Below are 10,280 nucleotides of genomic sequence, written 5' to 3'. Positions count from 1 at the left end.
AGAAGAATCAAATCGTCAAGTGTTCCGAATGTCACAAGGAAGGACAGGTACGCCAGATTGTCCTAAGAAGAAGAAGAACTCCACATCTGTGGCTCATCTCAACGTTATTGAAGAGGATAATGATGATTCTTTCAAGCAAGATGGTAATTATGATCTTGATTATTCGGATGAAGGTAAGCTTTCAATTCATGCTTTATTGAGAATTCAAGGAAAATCAATTTCTATATTGCACGATGATGATAGCTCGCGTAACTTCATTTTTGAAAAAGCATTGAAAGCACTTAACCTAAATGCACCATACTCTAGCTACAAAGTAAAAGCTACATTTTAAGGTACTAAGTACAATTGCCATTTCCAATAAAGAGGTTAAGGACTTAGAATTGGAAATGGATTCACTAAAAGAAAAGAGAACATTCCTAGTGGCTCCTTTGCAAGGTGTTGACGTGATCTTGTGAATGCCATGGAGACATGAGCATAATCCCCAGATTGATTATTAAACTCACACCATGTGGTTAATGGAAGGTGGCAAAGGAATTTTTCTCCAATTTCAAACCAAGGATGACTTAGCTTCACTTTTAACTCACACCCAAGCAAAAAGAGCTTTACAAAAAAAGGAGATGACATTCTTTATTCTTGTCGTGCTTGGGATGACTCTAAATCAAATGTGTCTCATGACCCTTTCATCTCTAAGTTCTTTAACTACTTTATGGACATCACAGACCTATCTCACACCTTGAGAAACAGAGGGTATCTCATGCCATGAAATGCATCTCACACGCAAAAGGTATTTCATAAGTTTTTTTTTTTTGGCACACGAGCAACTTTCACGCCGTGAAAGTCAAGCTATGAAAGTTGGTTCATGACATGAAACAAGGCATTTCATGGATATATTTTTTTGCACGAGACCTTTTCACAAATGTGAAAGTAAATGGTTGCTTTTCACAACGTGAAAGATAGGTGTTCCATGAATTTTTTTTCCTCGCACCGCGGGACCTTTTCATGAGCGTGAAAGTGCAAGGTTGCTTTTCACGACATGAAGCAGGTGTTTCATGGAATTCTTTTCACGTGGGACCTTTTCACAACGTGAAAGTTAGGGAGTCTCACACTGTGAACAAGTATTTCACAAATTTTTTTTAAGGAGTCTAAAGGGAAATTTACGTTTCCTTTTGTGGAGGGAATATTTTTTGAATTTTAAATTAGGGAGATATGAGAATTTTCTAAAAAAGGTAAGTGAGAAAAAGAAAAGTCTACACTTTTATGATAACCCCTTACACCTTTCATAAATGACTCCCAAAATGGACAAATTAACAACTCATTGGCATCTTTATATTCAATGCTCATTAGCTAATGAGTTGTGTAAAAATGTGATTAGGAATTAATCAAAGCTCAAATGTTTCACTAATATTTTCTCCTTTTGGATTAATTAAGAGCTCTAATTAACCACTAATCTCACTAATGAATTCACACCATTGAGCATATCATTGGATAGGGCATCAACTAATGTCTAAATTAGTCCATAATTAGAGCACATCATTGGATAGGACATCATTGCTAAGCTATGTGCATCAACTAATGTGTAAATTAGTCTATAATTAGAGATTAATTAAACTCTTAATTTTAGTCTCTTCTCTTTATGCAAAGCTAAGCAAAAGAGAGCAAAATTCTTTCAATTAATAAAGAAATTGATGTAAGTAGGTGTTTTGATGCATTTAGATGCTCTCAAAACACTGAAGAACACTAATTTCGACCTCTTACATGATCAAATTTGATCCCAAAAAACATAATTTCTAGTTTTTTTCCCTCTTGAATTGGATTAATCACCCCTTAATGATAAAAACTAGTCAATTAAGAAAGATTAGTCTATTTCAAGAGTTTCTCTTTATGCAAAACTACGCAAAAGAGAGCAAAATTCCTCTAATTGATAAAGTAATTGATGTAATTAGGTGTTTTGATGCATTTAGATGCTCTCAAAACACTGACGAACACTAATTTCGACCTCTTACATGATCAAATTTGACCACGAAAAAGATAATTTCTAATTTTTTTCCTCTTGAATTGGATTAATCACCCCTTAATGATAAAAACTAGTCAATTAAGAAAGATTAGTTGATTTCAAGAGTTTTTTTTATGTTTTTGAGGAATTTTTTTAATGATTAAGCTTACCGTAATACTTGCTAACACTCTAATGCATACAAATCAAACAAAAAACACATAAATCAAGCAAAAATTAATGATTTTAGCTCAGTGTTTAACTCTAAAGAGAGCTAAAAATCACAAAATTGTAATCCATTGAATTATTTGATGCAATGGATGCGAATTAAACCTAACATACTCTATGTGCACACTTAACAAACACTAAAAACTAGATTAAAACTAACAAAACAACACACTTAAGCCAAAAAACCATTCTTTCAAAAAACAAAAAAGAGAGCTATTTCTCACAAAATCGCACACAAATCTCCATATTAACCACATCTTTTTCATGTGAAACCACTAATCAAGACAATGGGCGATGGGTATGCATAAATTAGAGACCAAACAGTTGAAAAAGCCAAGGGATGGCTCCTCGGCAATGGCGCCAAAAATGTTATGGCTCACCCAAACCCCCTTTGAAACACATCCAATAAGAAGATTGCATGGCGAACCGCAACTATCGTGGGGATGTGTCCATTGGCTGAGCTCGTAACCCCTAAGGTCTCCAAGCTCCACAACTCCTTGAGAAGCAACTCCACCATGCCTCTCCCGTGATGAGCGTTGTCGTACCGCCGTGTTACACTACGTATACTCGTCCCTCCTCTCACCTCACTTCACTCACACACACACTCACTAGCATGGATTAGAGAGAGATTAGCAACAGCAAGACTCTACTGCACACAATGCGAGAGTCCTTTGTATTACGAGAGATTTTCGCTTATATACATGGCCATAAGTGTTCACACTCACTTAAACTATGGCCAATCGAGCAGCTTAGGCTCATAAGAGGCCTAATGCTATTACAATAACTACTCTCATAATATATCCATGAAGTACATCCCTTGGGACTTCATCCCAACTTGTTACCACACGCTTTTGAATCAGAAATCGCCATAAATAAGTATTTTGTCGGACCATTACGAGCGCTTGTCCAAGTTGTAAATTTGGACACCATTGCTTCATATCTTGAATGTATGACCTTCTGGGTATCTACCTTGACTCCTTGATGTAAGATAATGGAAATAGCTCTTGCTAACCCTAGAAATGACACCATGTAAAGCTCCTTATCGAATTAACATGGTTGAGCAAAAAAGAGATCCAAAGGCAAGTTGAAGAACTATTAGAGAAAGAATTGATTAGACGAGTAGTTCTCCATTTGGTACTCCAATACTTCTCGTTAAAAAAGAAGAATGGAACGTATCGAATGTGTATTGATTATCATGCACTAAACAAGATTACTATCAAGAATCGATATTTGATACCTCAAGTGGATGATTTACTAGACAAGCTCAAGGGAGCTGAAGTCTTTAGCAAGATTGACCTAAACTTCAGTTATCTCATCAGATTTTTATGGATGAAGGGGATATCTTCAAGACTACCTTTAGAACCCAAACTGGTTATAAGTTTTTAGTTATGCCATTCAGTTTGACTAATGCTCCGGCTACTTTCAAGAGAATGATGAATAGAATATTCTTGAAATATCAAAATTTTGTTGTAGTATTTTTTAACGATATCTTTTCAGTAAGAATCGTCAAGAGCATGAACAACATTTAGAAAAAAAGTGTTCTCAATTCTTTAAGAGAATCAGCTCTACGTCAATTCTGAAAAGAGCAAATTCTTTTAAGAGGAAATTGAATACACAAGGCAATTTTTTTTGTTGATGGTATTCGAGTAGACCCCCAAAATATTGAAAACATTGCTAATTAGCCTAGACCGTGTGATATTCACAAACTCCGATCTTTTCTTGATTCATGTAGCTAATATAGGAAAATCATTAGAAATTTTGATTATATTGCACATCCTTGAACCAAACTCCTTAAAAAGACTAGACATTTTGATTGGACTAGTAAACAAGACCATTTCTGAGCTTAAGAAAGCATTGACTCATGCACCAGTTCTTATACTACCAGATTTTCAATGACCATTCTTTGTTATAGTTTATTGATGCAAGTGGATATGGCTTTGGTGCTGTTCTTATGCACGATGGACATCCCATTACTTATGAAAGCCGTATGCTTAAACCAACAGAAATAAATTACAGTACATATGATAAGGAATTAACTATTGTTGTACATGCTTTATGACTTTGGAAACATTATTTAATGGGATTTGAGTTTTTAATAAAGATAGACCAACAGAGTATTCGTCATTTATTGTCCTAGCCATTGATCTCTAATTGACATATCAAATGGGATTCATTTATCCAAAGTTTTCAACCCATGATTCAATATCAACTACACAAAGAAAATGTTGTGGCAGATATGGGATTTGAGTTTTTAATAAAGATAGACCAACAGAGTATTTGTCATTTATTGTCCTAGCCATTGATCTCTAATCGACATATCAAATGGGATTCATTTATCCAAAGTTTTCAACCCATGATTCAATATCAACTACGCAAAGAAAATGTTGTGGCAGATGCTTTAAGTAGATGTCCTAGTATTCACAACATTTATGTCATTCAAAGTGAACCATGATTCTTATGAGAGAATCCTATCGTATGGACCCAAATTTTACTGAGGTTTGCACTAAACTTAGAGACAATAATTGGAACCCTATTGGTAACTATTCATGCCATGATGGTTATCTTTTCTTCAAAAAGAGATTATGTATTATATTACACAACCTTTCAAACAATTCATATTGGAGGAAATGCATTAATCGCCATACATGGATCATCGAGGTCTCTGGAGAATTCTTTTGGCCTTATCTTAAACAAAGCGTAGAAAATTTTGTAGCAAAATGTTCTATTTGTTAGAAAATTAAAAGCTACAAAGGAAATACCCAAGGACTTCTTACTCCTCTACCAATCCCTAATGATACTTGGGAACAAATATCTATGGACTTCATTACAGGTTTGCCTACTATACGTCGAGTCATAATGATATGATTTGGACTATAGTTGACCATTTAAGTAAGCAAGCTTATTTCTTACCTTGTAAGAAAACTTTAACTTCTCAGCACATTCAAGCAAATCTTTGTACATCACGGATTGCCAAAAAGTCATTGTTTTTGATAGAGACTCTAGATTCTACATAACTTTTGGATCACTCTTTTCTCCAACTCAGGCACTAAGATAGATTTTTCCATAGCTTTCCATCTGGAAACGAATGGACAAACTGAGGTTACTAATATTACTATCTTAGATATACTTAGAGCTTATGTTGCCCAACAAACTAATTCATGGGATAAGTACGTTCATCTTCTCTAGTTTGCTTACAGTAATACTCCTCATTCAGCTATTGGTCGAGCACCTTTCGAAATTGTGTATGGAAAATCCTTGCCTATTCCAGCAACTAGACTTTCTAACAAAATCAAACTAATCAATTCACTATCGATTTTAATAACATTTTGAATGATGTAAAACATTCTATTTCTCGTGCTCAAGAATAATAAATTGTAAGTGTAAAGCTATATTTTTAAAAATTGGAGATTATGTACTTTTGAGAATTGAGAAGCCTAGACTTAAGAGTGTTGAAAATTCCCAACTATTAAGCCAGCCCCAAGATTTTATGGATCTTTTAAGGTGATTCACAAAATTAATGATATTACTTATAGACTTGAATTACCTTCTCATTGGCATATTCATAACTCATTTCATGTAAGTTTGTTAAAACCTTTCAGGGGATAACTTCCCACTCATCCTATGTATGAGGAACCACTTCTTATTGAGGATGAGGAAGAAGTTTTGCTTCCAGATACTATCATTAATCATTAGATTACATCAACTTGTACTAAAAGTAAATATATCAAATATTTGGTGACTTTCCAAAATCATCCTCGTGAAGATGCAAGATGGGTGCTTGAGAAATACTTTTGTGCCTTCCCTGAGATCCTATGTTCTTTTAAACAAACTCGTAATTGAGGGCAATTGCAAACTCAAGCAAAAGGGAATGTTATGGGAATATATTTTAAGCTTTCTTAAAAATATTATTCTATCCTCTTAGATGATTTGGGGATGCTTGGATTATCTTTGGATCAAGTCAAATAATATTAATATGTTTGGTACACATTGATGTATGGTTGGGGCCTCCAATGTTTGTTATAGTTTGATTTGTATGGAAGGGTGACTTCTGGGTTATTTACGCATTGCAAACATGTGTATGATTATGGTTTGTATACTTATGAAATATTTTTTTGCAAAGCAATCTACAAAGCAATCTATACTAATCTACAAAGCAATCTATACTAATCTACAAAGCAATCTGGCTTGTCTCTAGTGCCTTACCAAGCAAACTTGTTGGAAGCCTATGAGAGAGAGATGCAAAACACATCTAAATGAAAAACAACAATCCTAATCAATCAACCTAATCTCTTGCTATAAGAGCCAAGGCTCTGATACCATGTTACAAATGTGGATCTTAGGTGGCTCAAATCAAGTGATCAAAGATATGATTAAGGAGAATAATAAGGTGATTAAGAAAGTAAACAAGATGTTAACAAAGTGGTATGCTCACAAAATGTCACATAATCTCATTGCAATAATCAAGTTCCATACACCCATATATTATAGCCTTGGGAAGGGCTCCAATCCATGCTGTGTGTGCCCCCTAGTGCCAACCATGTGTCCATAAATGCTCACACTACATGTGCTCCCTTGCACTTTCCATGTGCTACCTTTTTGACCTTTGACTTCACCTTTTACAAATGACCATTCAAATATCAACCTTTGCCAATGTACCCTTATTCTATTCCTTTTCTAATGTGCATGCTTCTTATCTTGTTCATGTGACTCACTCCATACCTTCCTTGTGCTCCATGGTACCACATTTCTCACCATGGAAGAAACACACACACACACACACAATAGTCCCCCTCCTAAAGGGCTCTCTATATCTCTCTCGCACATGCAAACTTGTATCACCTTTCATTGTAAATTTTGTTTTTATATGTATATGATTTCCAATTTACACATGGAACATACGTAAGACCCATTGGCTCGGGGGGGTTCACCAAAAAATATGTAAGTGTAGCACGTGAGTTCATAAGGAGGGGTATATTAATTCAAAAAAGTTACATTATTACATTTACAAGAGGGGTTTTTAAAACCAATTCTGAAAAAAACCATAAGTTTATGAAGAAAAAGGGATTATTTTATTCATAAAAGTATGTAAGTGTAAGGGGTTTTTTAAATACCCCTTGAACGTATATGATACATAAAATTTCTTATAGGTGAACCCCCCGAGCCCATTGGGTCTTTAGACGTAAGTACTCTCTCTCTCTCTCTCTCTCTCTCTCTCTTTAAGACTCCTCATGAGAGAGATAGTGCTTCCAGGATTACATCTAAGATCCAAGCACTACAATCTATTTAAATATGATACGTTAGTGAGACTTGTTGTGATGTCTGGTGCCCCATTCCATGGGCTAGACTGCAAGAGGCAAATTGAAAGAGCATAGAGAAAATATGATGTTTTCATGCATGCTCACGAGTAAGCCATTGGTACCATATGAAATTGTGCTTGTTGAGTCCCCATTGGTCCTTGATGCTATTTTCAAGACTATCACCTATATCTATATACATAAGGAGATGGTGATTGTTTGTTGAGTTTGGAGAAGTTCCCATTGGTGACTTGATCCTTGATGCTATTTTGAAGACCATTAACAAATTCTTCCATAATCTGAACCAATACAAAAGCTAAAAAAGCAACAAAACTTTCTTGTTCAAAAATACGCCATAATACTCTAGAGCCTCATATAGTGGAAGAAATAGAGAGTCTTAGGTGGTTCACTATATGTTAACCCTATGTATCACGTGCATTTAAGGACTATTTTAAAACCCCTTATCTATAAAATTTATATGAATAAAACACACCCTTTTTCTATTCAAGGCTATGAATACCCCTTTAAATGGTACTCTTCAGTCTGTAAAAAATGTGTAAAAAACGGATTTTAAAAATCCTTTCTGTTGAACCCACGTGCTATGCTTATATATTTATGAGTGACCCCCTAAGTAGAGAGTAGAGAGTAGAGAGTAGAGAGTGAAGGCAAAGAATGCCCTTAGGACCCTTCTTATAAGCACAATGTAGTTTAGAACGGCCCTAGGAAAATTCTCTACTAGTGCATGCATAAAATATCAAGATTGTAAATGGTAGAATGGCCCTAGGGCCATTTGAACATGCACCAATAGTTGGAACCAGAGGTACATAACGACCCTAGGGCCATTCTTTCAAGCACATTGTGCATGTAGAATGGCCCTAGGGCCATTCAATTTTGACATTTTAAGCATGATCTTGTAGAGAACAAGAATGGCCCTAGGGCCTAGGATCATTGTTTTAAACACATTGTGGATTGTAGAATGGCCCTAATACCATTCTTGTGAATGGAATAATGGCCCTAGAGTCATTCTAAAACACACATCATTCTAAAACACACAAGAATGGCCCTAGGGCCTAGGATCATTGTTTTAAACACATTGTGGATTGTAGAATGGCCCTAATACCATTCTTGTGAATGGAATAATGGCCCTAGGGCCATTCTAAAACATATTGTGCTTGTAAGAACGGCACTAGGGCCATTCTCTACCCTCTTGTGCTAAGTGTTGTGGTGAATATTAGAATGGCCCTAGGGCCATTCTATCATGCATAATGTGTATGAAAGAATGTCCCTAGAGTAATTATAAATAAAATCATGGATGGCCCTAGGGTAATTCTTTCAAGAACATTTTACATTGTAGAATGACCCTAGATCCATTCTAAAAACACATTGTGAATGGAAGATTGGCCCCATATTGTGAATTCTAAAACACACTATGAATTAAAGAATGGCCTTAGGGCCACTCTAAAACACATTTATGACTCAAATAATGGCCCTAGGGCCATTATAACATGCAGATTCTTGATAATTTATTCATGCACAATCTTGATAGTTTATGCATGCACGTTTAAATAGTGGCCCTAGGACCATTCTAATATTCACCACTAGTTGGAACAAGAGGGTAGAGAATATCCCTAGGGCCATTCTTGCAACTTACGCATAATGTGCTTTATAATGCCCCTAGGACCATTCTAATATTCACCACTAGTTGGCACAAGAGGGTAGAGAATAACCCTAGGGCCATTCTTGCAACTTACGCACAATGTGCTTTAGAATACTCCTAGGACCATTCTAATATGAACCAATAGTTGCCACAAGGAGGTTTTGGTTTCTCTTACAACACTAAGGTTAAAAACTCTTGATAGGCAAGAGAGGCTGTATGGAGAAAAGTATTGAAACCCAGATAAGATTTAGACAAAGAGTTAAGGGTGATATTTATCATGTTCTTTTCAAGAATAACTTCATCAATATTGAGAACTTCCTCTCTTAAGTCTTGTAATTTTGTTAAATGTACATTCATGGATCCCTGTTTTTTTTGGCATATTTTTATTATCAAGTTGCTTTTTGAAAAAGGTAATCCTTGCATCAAAAGTTTTGTTAGAATTGGTCTTCCATTAAAATTTATTATCCTTATCCTTGGTTACTAGAGCCTAGTCACTATTAGAATTATCAGAAACATTCTTTTTAGACTGTTCCCTTCTGTCAACAATAAGCTCCTGATGGCGGAGGGAAGTTTTAAAACCTAGATAAGATTTAGGTAAAGAGTTAAGGGTGATGTTTATCATGTCCTTTTCAAGAATGACTTCATCAATATTGAGACGTTGCTCTCTCAAGTCCTACAATTTTGTTAAATGTATATTCATAGATCCCTTTTGTTGCATCTTTTCATTATTGTGATACATAATTGATAGAAGCTACAAGAAAGCATGTATGTTTTACAAGAGTGAATGCACGAAACAATAGACCTTTTAACTGACAAGGCAATCAATGCCAATGCTTAAGCATCATGTGAATCCCATTTTGTTTGGTTAGTAGTAATTTGAAGAGCTTGTTTGCTAGGTTTGTTAGCCCTGACCCCTTTGAGGAATAACAGGAGCAATTGTGCCAAGGCAAAGGTCGTTTTACCACTCATATAACCCCATAAGTGTTTGGCCATAAAACTCCATAGAAATTCGATCCATCCAATTTATCCTCTTCAGAAAGAATACAAAACAAAATTTACAAAGTTATTGTTTATACTTGATTGTTGGTGAATTTGGAAAGGGAAGATGTGA

Source organism: Cibotium barometz, chromosome 31, assembly GCF_041138505.1.
Source record: "Cibotium barometz isolate CiBa-2024 chromosome 31, ASM4113850v1, whole genome shotgun sequence".
NCBI classification, from domain to species: domain Eukaryota; kingdom Viridiplantae; phylum Streptophyta; class Polypodiopsida; order Cyatheales; family Cibotiaceae; genus Cibotium; species Cibotium barometz.
This window is presented reverse-complemented; position numbering follows the sequence as displayed.